Source organism: Giraffa tippelskirchi, chromosome 5 (assembly GCF_054371585.1).
Source record: "Giraffa tippelskirchi isolate mGirTip1 chromosome 5, T2T-mGirTip1v1.2.pri, whole genome shotgun sequence".
Lineage (NCBI taxonomy): Eukaryota > Metazoa > Chordata > Mammalia > Artiodactyla > Giraffidae > Giraffa > Giraffa tippelskirchi.
Window position 1 is genome coordinate 25,287,786 of NC_137279.1, and position 16,056 is coordinate 25,303,841.

At 40.3% G+C, this 16,056-nt stretch overlaps 1 long non-coding RNA gene across 1 annotated transcript in view; it reads right to left on the reverse strand.

Moving 5' to 3' along the window:
* Positions 1 to 16,056, reverse strand: part of LOC145504598 (uncharacterized) — a 32,395-nt gene that overhangs the window by 11,800 nt on the left and 4,539 nt on the right. The window lies entirely within an intron of this gene.

Here is a 16,056-nt window from a genome sequence, read left to right on the forward strand (position 1 = left end):
GTCCCTTGGAAGAGGGCATGGCAACCCACTCCAGTATTCTTGCCTAGAGAATCCCATGGACAGAGGAGCCTGGCAGGCTACGGTCCATAGAGTCGCAAAGAGTTGGACACCACTGAAGCCACTTAGCACCCAGCATGCACGAGTGAGAATTGCTTCTTCTTTACAAAATATTTAGATCCACATTTTCTTATGGCTGGAAGACTTACAATGATATTTTAAAGAGTAGACTTTAATTTTTTAGAGCAGTTTCAGGTTCACAGTAAAATTGAGCAGAATGTATACAGAGTTCTCTTTGAATTCCTGCTCCCACCACAAGCACATACTCTGCCTCAGTCCACATCCTCCAGAGAGTGCTTCATTTATTATATCTGATTAGCCTAGACTGACACATCATTGTCACAGATAGTCCATAGTTTATGTTAATGTTCACTTTTGGTGTTTAATATTCTGTGGGTCTTTTCATACTGTTCATGGGGTTCTCTTGGACTGCAAGGAGATCAAACCAGTCAATCCTAAAGGAAATCAGTCCTGAATATTCATTGGAAGGACTGATGCTGAAGCTGAAACTTCAATACTTTGGCCACCTGATGCAAAGAACTGATTCATTGGAAAAGACCCTGATGCTGGGAAAGATTGAAAGCAAGAGGAGAAGGGGATGACAGAGGCTGAGATGGTTGGATGGCATCACCAACTCGATGGACATGAGTTGGAGCAAGCTCCAGGAGTTGATGATGGACAGGGAATCTGGTGTGCTGCAGTGCATAGGATCGCAAAGAGATGGACATGACTGAGTGACTGAACTGATTCTATGGGTCTGTGCATATGTATAATGATGTGTATCCACTATTGTAGTGTCACAGAGTATTTTCACTGCTGGAAAAATCCTTTTATATCTGTCTATTCAACCCTTCCCCCACCCTCAATCCCTGGAAATGGATCATTTTGCTGTACCCAGATTTTCACCCTTTCCAAAATGTCATATTCTTGGAATCATCCAGTATGTAGCCTTTTCACTTAACAATAGACATTTAAGTCTGTAACTTGTTTTTCATGGTTTAATAGCATTCCATTTCCTGAATATATCAGAGTTTGAGTCACCTCTTGAAGGGTATCTTGGTTGCTGGCATGTTTTGGCAATTATGAATAAAGTTACTATAAGCATCAGTGTGAATATTTTTGTGTGTATATAGCTTTCAAATAGTTCAAGTAGATACCAAGGAGTGAGATTGCTGGGTGTTATGATAAGGGTATCTATTATATTTTTTGTTCCATAACAATCTCACCTGTTAGACACTGATTGTCCTATAGGTTGGGCAGTGACTCTGTCTCAATCACCCTGTGGTCCCACAGTTAAACACAGACCCTTACTTGGCAGTAAATGCTTATACTGCACAGTGAATGAAATCATTATCATCAATTTATAGCCAGATGTTTAGATTTCCCTGAACTGTAAGTTTGGGGAAAATCAACATTAGTAGGTTACCAAAAAAAATTACATATGAAAGGAATAGTATGTGTGGCTAATACATTCGTGCATAAAAATTGTACGTGGAAAAAAAACTTCATATGCTTTTCATGTTTTTGTTGGTTTTGCCCAACTAAGACAGGACAACACTCAGCGTAAAACATCCCAACAATACGTATAAAACAAGCATCTTCCCTGAACCTTCTCCTCATCCCAAGTTCCTCTCCAGAGAGTTCAGTCTACATCTTCCAGACTTCTCTGTGACTTTCTACACATTAATATGAGCATGTAGAAATGTCTGCTTCATCTTTCTTATAAAAATGCCCTCATGGTTTTTATAATCTTCTTTGTTTTCACTTTAGGGTAGGTCTTAAAGATTTATCCTCAATGGTATCAGTTGGCTTACAGTACTCAATAAATCAACTGGTCCACAGTTTAATCCTTCACTTATTTATGTACATTTGATTGTGACTTTATCTCTGATTTCCTAGTAGTTTCTCCTTGTATTTATCCCCATCTCTATAAATTATTCATTTATTTCTATCAGTTTCATCAACTTATGACAGAGTATCCACTCTTCTCCACTTACAAAAGGTAGCAAGAAAGAAGAAAAGAAAAACCTCCCTTGACTTCATATCACCCTTTAGCTCTTGTGTCACCAAGCTGAGCTACTCTACTTTGATCTGATTTGAGCAGTGTCTCTAGAAAAACAGATTCTGCAGTGAAACACCTGTGGTAAACATCTGGACCTCATGCTCTCTCAGGCTCCTCCAGCAAGAGGGTTTCTATGGCTTCAGAATTGTATTACAAAGGTTAATTGAACACTTCTTCCCCAGGTGCTAAGACAGCATAGTGCAATTCTCAAGAGCACTGACAAAGAGAAACACCTCAGAATTCCGGTTCACCTCTTAAAACTGTGACCTGGAAGAAGTTCTGCCGCTTTGAATCTGCATCTCTGCCTCTATTGACAGGGTACCATATAACCTCTAAATCCGATAAAACAGTGAGCCCAGAGCTTGGTGCAGAATAAATCCTACATAAATGGCAGTGGCTGCTGTCTGACAGTCAAAGACCGCAGAGGTAATCAAGAAGACAGCCAAGGTCATAGTGAACGACCCAGACCTGAGGCAGAGTCCACTCATTTGCCAGCCTTTCCTTCTGCCAAGACATGATGCTTTGATTGTGAAATTCTGCAAAAGGTTGGGTGCCCGCCGTTTGAGCTTGGCTCATTGGCCTGGGCAAGCCTGCCCCCTGGTGGCCAATTTGACACCGATTTGTAGATGGCGGTGGTTTAGTTTCAGGGTTTCTCTTACTGAAAATAACTCTGGGAGCAGATGTGGAAATAATTCAACACCAGATTTTCCACACAGAAATTTTCTGTTTGTTATTGGAAAACTTTTGGGAGCCAGTGGTGAATTTGGGTGTATGGATGCTCAGAGAATTCATTCATGAATTTGAAGTCAAAGCTGTTTTGACCTACAAACTCTGGCTTACTCCCAGGGCCTAGTTCCAGTCCGACATTACCAAGCTGGCACCTAACTTAATGCCCAACGGGTTCTTCATCTGAGGAATAAATTATCTCTGAGGTATACAGGGACTTGAGCGACTGTAAAAATACTGGTTATTCCTGAATCCGGCTTTTGTTCAAGGTTTTGTTTTTCCTGGAATAGGACTCCTGCAACCTCTGGTGGAGAAGTTGGCTGCCTCAAGTTTCTGGGACCTCAGAGCCCAAACTCCCATCTGTAGAATTCCTCCCTCTTCCCCACTGCAGGAATAGGAGAATTATTTCCTTCCCTACCTGGTATAAAACCCTAAACTCAGCTTAAATATCTTGGCATCTTTCTCCATGAAGCAAGAATCCTACCATCCCAGGGCCAGGTGGTGGGTGAGTGTAAGACTTCAGGCAGGAACCAGTGTGACCGTGAGGAAATAGGATCTTACTTCACAAAAATCTGGTTTTCAGTTCATGCCTAGTAATGATCTTTGGAAGGTGTAGTGATGCCAGGACTTCAGTTAATTATTTTGTCCAAGGAGTGTTGGAGAAACATTTGTCGTATAAAATGTGATTTTAACTCTGGCCACACATTTAATTTTTAAAACCATTGTCCTGACACATGTCTGGGGACACAATAAGGTTTTGACAGGAAACTCTGTAACCTCTGATATGAGAAAACTATCCCAAGTGACTCAATGTTAAAGAATACGCCTGCCAATGCAGGAGACGTGAGTTCGATCCCTAGGTGGGGAAGATACCTGGAGGAGGGCATGGCAACCCACTCCAGTATTCTTGCCTGGAGAATCCCATGGACAGAGGAGCCTGGTTGGCTACAGTCCATGGGTTCACAAAGAGTCGGACATGACTGAAGCAACTGAGAACATACACATATATACATATGATTTTCTATAAATAAAATTATATTGCCTGAGCTATTCTTTTAGTGTATGAAGTGTGTGTGTGTGTGTGGGGGGGGTGTTTCACTTCAGTTGGGGTACTAATCTTAAATCTAACATGGCCTAATAGATATCTTACTTATATACATATATAAAAGTATATATACATACTGGAGACCTGGAGGGAGCCAGGTGAGTGAGGACAGGATACTCTGAACTAGGAAAAAGTCTTGGAAGAGCATGTTACCTGATAAAAATACACAACATGAAAGTTCAAAATTATGTTTTATTTGGTGGCCTTACTGAGGACTATAGCCCTGGAAGGCAACTTGTCACATAGCTCTCAGGAACTGTTCCAGAGTGGTAATGGAGGAGCCAGAACACGTAAGAGTTTTAGCCAAAAAGAAAAAAACAAAACAAAATAAAACATTAAAACATTACTGCTAATTATGGAAGGGAGATGTCTAAAGTTAATGATTAAGTGTTTTTTGACATATGAGAAGATGTAAGAGTCTGACTTTATTGAGATCTTTCCTTTGCTGTACATCTTCAATATCTAGGGCCTGTATCCTGTTTTCTCCAGCCTAAATTCCCCTAAGGGTGCACAGTCGGGGGTGGCTGCAGTGACTGATGTCTTTTTGGACACAGCAGCATTTGCTAACTAAAATGGCGAGTGACAAACTGTCCACAGTGTCTCAGTTTGGTCATAAAATTGGTCAACTTTTGGGAGGCAAGGCAGTTCATGACCAATTTTGTCCCATTTTGCCAGGGAGATTCATTCCTATATTGAGGAGGATTCTGTTGATAGGCCACTCAATGTGCTAATTTTCAAATTAGGCCCTGTTGATAGTCTAAAACTCTCTGGATCTCCCATCTTACTAGTCTGTTATGACTTGGGAAAGATGTTCCCTTGTTCCTTCTTCCCATAATAGTTGCACTATTACAAATATTCTATATGTCAAGTTATATATATATGTGTGTGTGTGTGTGTGTGTGTGTGTGTGTGTATGATTGATTGATGGTTTCAAGACATATCAAGTGGCAGGATTAAAGATCTGATTATGATGCAATTGAAGGGAAACTTGGAATTTCTGTAACACACAACATTTCAAGATAAGACCTAGAATTATGACTGATAACATTGTACCAGCACATATCAGATTTTTAGAAAGTCCACATACATTTTGGAATATCTATATTAATGACAGGCTTCCTGGGTGGCTCAGACAGTAAAGAACCTGCCTGCCAATGTAGGAGACCCGGGTTCGATCCCTGAGTCAGCGAGATCCCCTGAAGAAGGAAATGGCAACCCACTCCAGTATTCTTGCCTGGGGAATCCCAGGGACAGAGGAGCCTGGTGGGTTGCCGTCTATGGGGTCGCACAGAGCCGGACATGACTGACATGACTTAGCAGCAGCAGCAGCATGACAATACAAGATTTTTAAGGCAAATACAGATTATTAGAAAGCAAAGAAGCTCACAGTCTGTTATAAAAAATAATTCAACTTAAAAGACAAACAAAAAAAACCACCTCTGTTCTATTAACAGAAAGAGAACAGTAAAATGCAGACCTGTACCAGCCTACCCTCAATGACAAGCTTCATTTACTTAATTAAGTTCAATCTGGTTACACCCTGTCTTTGTACAAAAATCTTTTCTTAGGGGTCTATGTTTATAAAATTTACATGGCTTTCTGTATATACAGTAGTCTATCCTTTATTTTCTTTCCTGTCCAGAAACAACCAGCTTTAGCACAAAATCACTTTCATTCCTTTTAACAAAATACATTTCCATTCCCCATATCTTTTCTCTTTTTTTTTTGCTGAAAACACACATCCTACTTTCCTTGCACACTGAGATGTTTCCCTTACTATTTCTTGTAGCTTTAAGTACATATTTCAGTTAGAATTCTCAACTCTTAAAGACCTTAATCTCCAGCAAAAGCCAAGAAGCAAGGAATTTTGAACACACCAACAATCCTGATTGGCAAAATAAGGTATGTATCTCATAGCCTCTAGAACCATGTATTTTCTCATAGCAGAGTTTCATTCCTTAATGTGTTTAATAAACTCCAAAATCTTTTAATTTCCTTGGGTAAGAAGACAAAATTAGATAAACCAAGACCTCATTAGCAATTAATGTTTCTGTATTTTATGTTACTTGAAATGAATGGATACTCAGTAAATTACAATCATTGAACTTAATTTTGCAAAATTCTAAAGTTTTAAGTTATCAAAAATCTGGAGAAACTGTTTTACATAGACACATCCAAAACATAATTATTCCTAACATTCACCTGAAAAATATTACCTTTACTCTATAAATTAAGAAAATATTATCATTTTTCCAAGTTATTTTCTCTTGCTGGAAAACTGCAACAGAACTAACATGAACTTGTTGACCTTCAGAAAACCTAGGAACAATAAAAGTAAGGCATGTCTTGCTAAGTGAAGTAAGTCAGACAGAGAAAGAGAAACATCATATGACATCCCACGTATGCAGTTCATTTGTATCATTTCAAAAATGAAGAATGGGGGAAAGAGATAGGGAGTTTGGGATTCACAGGCACACACTGCTATATTTAAAATAGATAACCAACAAGGTCTTGCTGTACAGCACAGGAAAATCTGCTCAACATTATGTGGTAGCCCGGATAGAATGGGAGTTTGAGGGTTGAATGGATACCTGCATATGTATGACTGAGTCCCTTTGCTGTCCACCTGAAACTTCACAACGTTTTTAATTGGCTATTCTCCAATATAAAATAAAAAGCTAAAAAAAACTAAAGCATGTCTGTGTTGATTAAACCAACAATTTTAATCTTGATTTAATACCAGATATTATTTTAATGGGCTGAATATTTCTGAATATTCACTGAATATTTCTTAGATCACATAAACCTAAAATTCTTTTCTTTTTTTTCTTTGTGAACTGCTTTTTATTTTATTTTTTTATAAATTTATTTACTTTAGTTGGGGGCTAATTACTTTACAATATTGTAATAGTTTTTGCCATACATTGACATGAATCAGCCATGGGTTTACATGTGTTCCCCTTCCTGGACCCCCCACCCACCTCCCTTCCCATCCCATCCCTCTGGGTCATCCCATTGCCCCGGCCCTGAGCCCTTGTCTCATGCATCGAACATGGAATGGTGTTATGTTTCACATATGATAATATACATGTTTCAATGCTATTCTCCCAGAACGTCCCACCCTCACCTTCTCCCTCAGAGTCCATAAAATTGTTCCATGCATCTGTGTCTCTTATTCTGTCTCGCATATAGGGTTATCGTTACCATCTTTCAAATTCCATATATATGCATTAGTATACTGTATTGTTGTTTTTCTTTCTGGCTTACTTCACTCTGTATAATGGGCTCCAGTTTCATCCATCTCAGTAGAACCGATTCAAATGTATTTTTTTTTAATGGCTGAGTAATATTCCATTGTGTATATGTACCACAGCTTCCTTATCCATTCGTCTGCTGATGGACATCTAGGTTGCTTCCATGTCCTGGCTATTGTAAACAGTGCTGCGATGAACATTGGGGTACACGCGTCTCTTTCAATTCTGGTTTCCTCGGTGTGTATGCCCAGCAGTGGGATTGCTGGGTCATATGGCAGTTCTATCTTGATTTAATACCAGATATTATTTTAATGGGCTGAATATTTCTGAATATTCACTGAATATTTCTTAGATCACATAAACCTAAAATTCTTTCTGCTCGGTTTCCTTTATATTTAAAAAATTTACTTTGTACATACTTTTAGGTTTATCAAATAGAGCTCGATTATAAATTTATTTATCTTAATATTAGCTAGAAAGACCCTGATGCTGGGGAGGAATGGGGGAAGGAGGAGAAGGGGATGACAGAGGATGAGATGGCTGGATGGCATCACCGACTCGATGGACTTGAGTTTGGGTAAACTCCGGGAGTTGGCGATGGACAGGGAGGCCTGGCGTGCTGCAATTCATGGGGTTGCAAAAAGAGCTGGACATGACTGAGCGACTGAACTGAACTGAACTGAATGTCCTTACAGGTGTCTCCGTTTTACCCATCCCACCTTAGGAAGTACTGTGTCAGAACATTTTAACCACCATTATCATCTGTTTTCCTTATTCCATGTCTTAATAATCATATAAAGATTTTTATTTTGAGATGAATCCCTTTAAAATTTCCAGCTTGTTAAGAAGTCTTTCGAATTTCTCTTTTTTTCATTTCCTTGTTAATAAATCTAATCAACATTAATTACCCTAATGTTTTCCTTAGCATCTATGAGACAAATTGAGGAGAAATTGAAATAATAAGTGAAGCTTCCCAAACTGGTTTTTCGTTTGTTCATTTTGTTTGTTTTAAAATATGTGAGTTATTAGGTTAATGAAAGTGAACGTGTTAGTCACTCAGTCATCTCCAACTCTTTCCAATCCCATGGACTGGGGCCCACCAGGCTTCTCTGTCGGTAGAATTCTCCAGGCAAGAATACTGGAGTGGGTTGCCATTCCATTCTCCAGGGGATCTTCCTGACCCAGGGATCGAACCCTGGTCTCCTGCATTACAGGTAGATTCTTTACCAGCTGAGCCACCCATAGTTATACATATATTTTCCCCCTCTTTCTATTTTGATTTTTCCCATTTGTTGTTGTTCAATCTGACTCTTTGCGACCCTATGGACTGCAGCACACCAGGGTTCCCTGTCTCTCACTGTCTCTCAGAGTTTGCCCAAGTTCATGTTCTATAGTCAATAGTCTGTGATGCTATCCAACCATCTCATCCTCTGCCACTTTTTCCCATAGTTGCCAATAAATTAATTGTTTATGCTGAGAGCTCTCTATAGAATTTTTCATTTTAGAATTTCCTCCAACTTAATGTATCCACTTTTGGCCATTTGTAAGTACTATTTTAATAGTGATTTAAACCTATAAGACACAAGAGACATCCTCACAAGAAAATGCAAAGGTTATAGGGAACCCTCACAAAATCTGACAAGTTTACTCCAAAAAATAATCTAAGAAAGTACCTTCATTGCACAGGTTGCTGTAACAAAGGTTAAGATGAGAAAGGCTCCTGACAGTTGGCACAGCCAAAAGGACCGTTCAGAATCCCAAGCATACACCATATGTGTACCTTTCCAATGGCAGAGACCAAGCTCTCAAACTCAGGAAAATAAAAATGCCGAAGATGTTCAGATGAAACATTTACACCTCACAGACACTGGAAGAGAAACGTAAGTTCCCCCTAGAAGGGCTTTTGTATCTTTAAGGTCAGAATTCAGAAAAAAAAAAAAAATTTTTTTTCAAGCCTGGTGTATACAGCTGTGAGCATTATGCTACCACTTTTGGAATATCAAAAGAACCCCTAATTGGCTGTTTTCAAGCTGAAATTTCCTTCAATATTATTTCCCCTGTCCAATAAATACTTACAAGCATATGCTCCGTACATATTGGACACAAATTAAGCTGGAGTGTTACAGTTTGGCTTTCTGACACCACTCTTTTCTCTGTTTGAGAGACTGTTTACTATTGAAATGGAACTGTGGAAGTGTTGGTCACTCAGTCGTGTCTGGCTCTTTGCGATCCCATGGACTGAGAAGCTACAGTCCTGGGGATTCTCCAGGCAAGAATACTGGAGAGGGTAGCCATTCCCTTCTCCGGGGGATCTCCCCGACCCAGGGATCAAACCCTGGTCTCCCGAATTGCAGGCAGAGTCTCTACCGTTTGAACCGCCAGAGAAGCCCACTATCAAATTGTATTTGTTAAGGATGAAGCTTAAACTGTGTGGTGGGTCAGGGCGCTCCTTGCGAGCTTAAGTCCACTAGGTGTCACCCTGAAGACGCTGCAGCTCTCTGCATTGCCTCAGATTCTCCCTGCAGCCAATTAAAAATGCTGTGGGTGCTCAGCTGACTGATGTCCAATTCTTCTACCTCATCCCGGGACAAGCAAGTCTTTTAATTAGTAAGTGGGTTTCCCCGTGGGACAACAGTAAGGTATGAATACTCTGCCTCCACCACTCTCCTCCGTCTCTCAGTCACTTGAGAACACTCTAACCAACCGGGAAGAATCTCCTCCCTCTTAACTGGAGCCAAGTGCTCATGTGTTGTTTTCCCTTTTACCCCAACCACTTATATTAAGATAGCCAAACTGAGGAAAGAGGTCAGGTCAGCCTCCTTCTTAACCCCTCAGCCAAGACTGCTCAGTGTCTTTCAACTAATTAAGTCCCAGTGTCTTCCAACTGGACTCCCTCAGAATCTTTCAACTGTGCGGCCAAGTGTTTGCTATTAACCATCATATAAAAGTCAGGATCATGAATCAATAACTGAGGATCTGAGAATCAGGAGAGACTAACCCAACATAGTCTGGGGTCTCCCAGCAAGTATCTGGTAAAAGGGGACTCTGTTGGTACCAAGGCTCTGCTTCTTTGTAGAGTTCAGGTGAAGGAGAGAAGTCAGCTCTGGCTCCTTTCGTGGTCACCAAAACTGTTTCCTGAAAAAAATGTATACAGCCTGAAAGTTGAGAATTATGTTTTATTTAGTGGTCTTACTGAGAACTACAGTCCAAGGAGAAATCTTCTCAAATAGTTCTGAGGAGCTGCTTCAAAGAGGTAAGGGAGGAGTCAGGGTATACAGGAGACCTTGATTTAAAAAAAAAAAGTCAAACATCAAAAATTTACTGCTAATCACAAAAGCCAGATAGCTCAAATTAGTGATTATGACGCTTTTCTATGTATGGGAAGGTGTAACAGTCTGGGCTTATTGAAGCCATTCCTTTGATACGCATCTTGACTATCTAGGGCCAGTATCCTGCTTCTCCATCCTGAATTCCCCTCAGGGTGCTCTGTTGGAGGCAGCTGCAGTGGCTGAAAACTCTCTGGCTGAAACATTCATCATATATGAAATGGCAGGTGGCATTCTTTGTCCACAAGCAAAAGCTTAGGAGAAGACCACAAGTGTGACTGGAAAGAGACGTCTGCTTTAGTCCTCCCTGAGATGTACCTACTTGCCTGGTAATGGAAATGGAGAACAGTTGCCTTCACAAGCGTTTAAGCTCAATCACAGACTTATGTCCAACTTGGGCAGGAGAGGCTGTGTCTGACTGAGTTATCAGTGAATCTCCTGGGACCTGGACTCTGAGTCACCTCCTTCCCACAGGTGGTCTCTTCCATGGGTAGAGGCCAGGTGTGAGCAGCTCCTGGAGACAGACGTGGCACTGGATCACTACACAGGGGGCCAGCGACTCTAATGGGAATCATTTTGGAAATCGGGCTGACTGGGCCCTGAGGACACAATTTCAGGATCTCAGTCCACCCTATGTGTCCACTTTTCCCAGGTCTGAAGAACTATATCATGAAACATGGGTGGGAAGAGTTCGTAGGTGACTTCAGTGAGTGTGCCCAGTGAGAACCAGGGCTGCTGATGAGGAAACACCAGTTATAAAGTTGAGAACTTGTGCTTCTCCTCAGAAGTACAAGGAACATCTCTTACTTCCCAAGACCCCTGTGACATTTGTTGACTTGGTTTTTTAAGTGGCATTTCGGGAGGTAGTGTGTGTTCCAAGTGTAAACCACAGTAATGAAATGGCAATGCAGATGACCAGTTCAGGTACCACAAGGCTGGCTGTGTGGCCTGGGTTGGGACTAGGTGATGGAAAGCATTCTATTGGATCCCAATGTTGAGAGGCCTCCTGGGGGAGCTATTCTCCACCCCAGACCCTAGGTTTGCCCTTACCTACAAAAACCACTTCAGGTTTAGCTGCAACTCATATTTCTCTATATGCTGCCAAATTAAAGGGGACTGCATACTTCAGTCCTCAGGATTCATACTAAATATAATCCCAGAAAAGAAAACATATGGGTGGTCAACAGGTTACATGAAAGATGCTCAACATCACTAATCAGATAAATGCAAGTCACAACCTCCTTGAGATATTACCTCATATCTTTTAGAATGACAGCTATCAGAAAGATGAGAAAACAAGTGTTGAGGAGGTTGTGGAGCAAAGGAAGCCTTTGTGCATGGTTGGTGCGAATGTAAATTGTAGAAACTGTAATGTAAACTGTAGAAAACAGTATGGGAGTTCCTCAAAACATTAAAAATAGAACTATCATATTATCAAGCAATCTACTTCTGGATTTATATCTGAATTTTATGAAATCACTATTTCAAAAAGATATCTGCACTCCCATGTTCATTGCAGCATTATTTTAATAAGCCAAGATATGGAAACTAAGTGTCTATCTATGGATGATAGAGAAAATGGCATTATACATACATACATACATACATACATATATATACATATATATATATGCACACACACATATACATACAATAAAAAGAAGGAAATTCTGCCATTTTATCTTTTTTAAATTTTATTTTTAATTTTTTTAACACCAAAAACATTTTGTATTGGGTTGTAGCCAATTAACAATGTTTTGATAGTTTCAGGTGAACAGTAAAGGGACTCAATTTTACATATACATGTATCCATTCTTCCCCAAACTCCCCTCCCATCCAGGCTGGCACATAAAATTGAGAAGAGTTCCATGTACTATATAATAGGTTTTTGTTGGTTATCCATTTTAAATACAGCAGTGTGTATGGTGACCTTTCCAAACTCCTTAAGTATCCCTCCCCCCTGCAACCATGAGTTCATTTTCTAAGTCTGTGAGTCTCTTTCTGTTTTGCAATTAAGTTCATTTGTATCACTTCTTTTTAGATTCCACATATAAGGGATATCATATGATATTTATCCTTCTCTGTCTGACTTAATTCTCTGACTTACTTCACTCAGTATGACACTCTCTAGGCCCATCCATGTTGCTGTAAATGGCCTTATTTCATTCTTTTTAACACCTGAGTAATATTCCATTATATATATGCCACATCTTCTTTATCCATTCCTCTGTTGATGGATATTTAGGTTGTTTCCAAAGTCTAACATTTTCAGCAAAACAGATGGACCTTGAGGGCATTATTTTATATGAAATAACTCAGAGAAAACGTAATACTTTACGTTCTCACTTATAAGTGGAATCTAAAAAAAGAAAAGAAAAGAAACTCATAGATACAGGGAACAGAATGGAGGTTGTCAGATGCAGGGGTGGGAGCATGAGGGAAATAGATGAAGGTGGTGAAAAGGTACAAACTTCCAGTTATAAAATAAATAAAAAATCATGGGTATGCAAGGTACAACATGGTGACAAAAATTAACAATACTATATCCTTTATTGGAAAGTTGCTAAAGGAGTAGATCTTAAAAGTTCTCATCAGAAGAAAAATATGTAACTATGAGAATGACAGATGTTCCAGAAATTTATTATGGTGATCATTTTGCAATGTATACATACACCAAATCATTGTTGTACTCCTAAAACAAATACAGTGTTGTATGTCAATTATAATCTCACTAGGGCTTCCCAGGTAGTGCTAGCAGTAAAGAACCCTGCCTGTCAATGCAGGAGAAATATGAGATGAGCGTTCAATTCTTGGGTCAGAAATATCTTCTGGAGCAGGGTATGGCAACACACTCCAGTATTCTTGCCAGCAGAATCCCATAGACAGAGGATCCCTGACAGGCTACAGACCAAGGGTCACAAAGAGTTGGCCATGACTGAAGCAACTTAGCATGCATGCATGCACAATCTCACTAACCCTGGAAAAATATTATCCTACGAAAATATGCCAAAATGTTGAAAAAAGGGAATAAGACAAGCGTTTTTTTCAAAAAGAAGACAATGACAAATATCTGCACTTCTGATTGATTTAGCTTATTGATTATCAAGAGAATCACCTGAGAAGGAGTAGAAAGAGTGTGGTTGTATCATCCTGTGCTAACTCTCACCACTCAGATATACCAGACATGCTTAAATGGCATCTACATGAATCAAATAATAGAGAAGCGAAGACCCATTCACCTAACTTTCTCAACAGTAGGCAAAATCCACTGCTTTTATTATTGGCAAACTTTCTTTCTAGATCAGGAGTTCTCAAGTTTTCAATCTCAAGATTCTATGATATTCTAAAACTATTTGTATCTATCAACATTTACCATTTAATTAAATGGGAAAATGTTAAGAACTCATTCATTAATTCAATTATGTATAACTCTTCCAAACTTGTTACATTTGACTATAAATAACATATTTTTACCAAAAGTAGATATGTTTTCTAATATTAAAAAACGTAGAATTGTGTCACATTAAAAAAAATAGAACTTTTTTGGGATATAATTTATATTTTAATACTATACAATCCATCCAGTTAAAGCATAATGTCCATTGGGAAATCACAATCAAATCTAGGACCCCAGGAACCCCTGTGGGCTCAGACACAACTCTTTAGACCTGAAGGGACACAGTCCTGTGATAGTTACAGGACATGGGCTCCTGCTCAGTTGCATTTTCCTGCTTTCACCCACATTCTGGGCCCCATCCTAGCTGCTTGGGATACTATCTGCTCTCTTCTCTTTTCCTTGCTTCAGTCCCTGTGGCCCAATCACACCTGGAGAAAGTCTCAACCATCCTCCCCACCCACCATGTCTCTTCAAGCCCATCCCTCAGGATTAATTACCTGGACCCAGGGTAATGTTGGGCTTCCTTTGTGGCTCAGCTGGTAAAGAGTCTGCCTGCAATGTGGGAGACCTGGGTTCGATCCCTGGGTTGGGAAGATCCCCTGAAGAAGGGAAAGGCCACCCACTCCAGCATTCTGGCCTGGAGAATTCTATGGACTAGTCCATGAGGTTGCAAAGAGTCAGACATCACTGAGTGACTTTCACTTTCTTTCAGGGTAATGTCATCAAGGATTTATTTGATGAAAAGAAAGGACAATGGTTCCTTGTTTACAGCAAGACATTAGTGGATCTAAAGTGGAACCAGAGTCTGTTGAGAACTGGAGGGGACAAGGAGGGCCAACATAGACACCTGGACTTTTAAAATGGCAGAGAGGGCAAGATATTTCAGGGCAAAAAGAAATCTGAGTTGGGAGAGAAAAAAGACTAAAAGACTTGTGGAGAGATGTTATCCATATCTTCTGAGGAGAACATTGTCAGCTCCAGGACTGGACCAAGAGAGCCACAGAAGGGAGACACTCTGCAGGGGACTGATCTCCAAGGCCTCCCATCAGCTGTCATCTCTAGGAAGACCAGAGGGTCTTCCTCTGTAATCCAGGAGGAGTTGCCCTACAGCATTTCTGGGTGCCTCAATTGATCCAAAAATGCAGTGGGGAACTCAACGCCTTGAAGCTTGTCATATTGCCAATAGCTCAGTAGAACTTGAGAGGGATTCCTGGATTTCTGCTGATCCCATTAGAAGGGTGTCCCAACACTGTAGCTAGGCTCTAGATTCCAGGAGAACTGAAGATGGTAGGCTGCATAAAGAGAGGACTTCTGAACCAGCTCATGCTGGGAGAAGGAACTGGATGCACAGAAATATTCTAAACCCCAGCACAGGGACTCTGGAGCAGATGTTTTAAAAAAATCACTTGAGATCCTGTGATTAGAGAAGGGAATCGGGATGTCCTCCTGATGAACTCAGAGAGCTGCTCTGACCTGTGCATGCAAATGAGATCATGAGGACAGGCAACCAGGACAGGGCAGAAATGGCAATTCTAGCATCTCTCTAGGCCCTGGGAGTCTTCTGCTGGACCCAGAATAGGATGAGAAGAACGGCACCTCTGTGTACATGGGCTCCCTCCTCTTCCTCGATGCCCAGTGTGTCTGCTTAGCAAGCAGGCTCTGTATGGAGGTGGACAGAGGAGGTCCTCAGACACAAGAGAAGGGAGAAGGGAGAAGGCTGGGTTTTTATAATTTCTAGAACATTCCAACACCTTGCCCTTCCTACCTGTTTGGATCTCACAAAAGCTGGGATCCTATGGAAACATCACCAGCTTGGACTCTGGTATTTGCTCATTTACAATGATATCATATGAAGTCTGTCAGACAGTCTTTCCTAAAACTTAGGTTGTCTGACAACCAGAGGTCCTTCTGAACCACTCACCTGAGGGAATCTACCAATTATTCACAGTGGGGAAGTCATAACTTGTTCTCCCAAGCCAAATCTGAAATCCATCAACCTAAAAAGTTGAAAAAGAGCAGTGAACTTTAAAAAAAGCAAAGAAAAAACAAAATAAGAAAAAGACTTTAAAAATGGGAAAAAAAGACATGAGAAACAAGCAAACAAAAAACATATAAAAGGAAAGAAAGAA